This window comes from Otolemur garnettii, unplaced genomic scaffold (assembly GCF_000181295.1).
Source record: "Otolemur garnettii isolate 467f Iridium unplaced genomic scaffold, OtoGar3 scaffold00198, whole genome shotgun sequence".
Lineage (NCBI taxonomy): Eukaryota > Metazoa > Chordata > Mammalia > Primates > Galagidae > Otolemur > Otolemur garnettii.
The window spans coordinates 400,213-402,220 of NW_003852593.1; positions in this window are offsets into that span (position 1 = coordinate 400,213).

The following is a 2,008-nucleotide window of genomic DNA, read 5'->3' on the forward strand; positions in this document are numbered from 1 at the left end:
AAAAAAAAAAAAAATTAAAGTCTATAGCTCAGCGGCTAGGGTGCCAGCCACATATACTGGAGCTGCTGGGTTTGAACCCCAACCGGGCCTGCCAAACAACAATGACAACTACAACCAAAAAGTAGCCAGGCGCTGTGGTGGGTGCCTGTAGTCCCAGCTACTTGGATGGCTGAGGCAAGAGAATTGCTTGAGGCCAAGAATTTGAGTTTGCTGTGAGCTTTGATGCCATGGCACTCTACCAAGGGCAACACAGTGAAACTCTGTCTCAAAAAAAAAAAAAAATTTAAAAACAGGCTGAGTGCACGGACTCAGTCCTATGATCCCAGCACTTTGGGAGGCCAAGGCAGGTGAATTGTTTGAGCTTAGTATTTCAAGACCAGCCTGAGCAAGAGCGAGACCTCATTTCTACTAAAAATAGAAAAATTAGCCAGGGTATTATGGTGGGTGCCTATAGTCCCAGCTACATGGAAGGCTAAAGCAGGAAGATCACTTGAACCCAGGAGTTTGAGGTTGCTGTGAGCTATGATGCCATTGAGCCCAAGATTTGAGGTTGCTATGAGCTATGATGCCATAGCACTCTACTGAAGGCAAAAAGGGAGACTCTGTCTCAAGAATATATAAATAAATAAAAATTAAAAGTAAAACATTTTGCATTTATGTTCATGACATATATTATTGTATGGGTTTCTTTGCTTGTAATTCTAGTTTAATAGCAGAGTAATGCTGGCCTTCCTTTCTCTTTACTTCTCTGATAGTATTTGAGTAGAATTGGTATTATTTCCTCCTTAAGTGTTTGGTAGAATTTCTCTGTGAAGCCATCTTGAACTAGTGGTTTTTTAGGGTATGTGTGTGTGTGTGTGTTTTGTGAGAAGGTTTTTAACTAAAAATTCATATTATTTAACAAATATATAGCTACTCAAGTTACATCTTCTTGAGGGAGCTTTGGCAGTTTCTGTCTTAATTTGTTTCTTCTAAGTTGTCAGATTTACTGGCATAATCTTATTTATATTTTCTATTATTATTATTATTTTTTAAGAGACAAGAGTCTCACTTTATTGCCCTCGGTAGAGTGCTGTGGTGTCACAGCTCATGGCAACCTCCAGCTTGTGGGCTTCTGCAATTCTCTTGCTTCAGCCTCTGGAGTAGCTGGGACTACAGGTGCCTCACAATGTCTGGCTATTTTTTGTTGCAGTTTGGCTGGGGCTGGATTTGAACCCACCACCCTTGGTATATGGGGCTGGTGCCCTACTCACTGAGCCACAGGCACTGCCAATTTTTCTATTATTCTTTTCATGTATGTAGAATCTGTACTAATGTTCCCTTTCTCATTTCTGATGTTGATAATTTGTGTCTTTTCTCTCTCTTTTTTTTAGGTTCATTTGTAAGAGATGTCAATTTTATTGATTTCAAAGAACCAACTAATGGTTTCCTTATGTTCTCTATAGTTTTGCTATCAGTTTTCACTGATTTTTGCTGTGATCTTTAATATTTCCCTTCTGCTGACTACTTTGCATTTAATTTGCTCTAGTTTTTATAATTTCTTTAGATGGGAATGGAGGTCATTGAATTTAAACCTGTCTTCTTTTCTAAAATGCATGTTTAGTGCTGTGAGTTTTCTCTAAGTACTGCTTTAACTATAGACCACAGTGTTTGTTTGTTTGTTTTATTTCAGGCTCCTTTATTCCATGAATATTTAGAGAACATCAACTATAGGTAAAACATTGACATAATCATTAAAGATAACATTGGGACAAATATATCAATTTTATAAGGAAACAAAAACATTATTTACAAATCAATTATGAGATAAGTGTACGCATTACCACCACTCCTAGTAAAGTTGAAGATCCTAGCTAGTACAATTATGATAACCTAAAAATCCCAATGGTTTGTAAAAAAAATACAAATTTCATTACTTCTGAATTACCAAGTTATTGCAAGTTACCAAAAACAATAGAAAAATTCAGCAATGTAGCTAACTTCAAAATAACTATACAAAATCAATTAT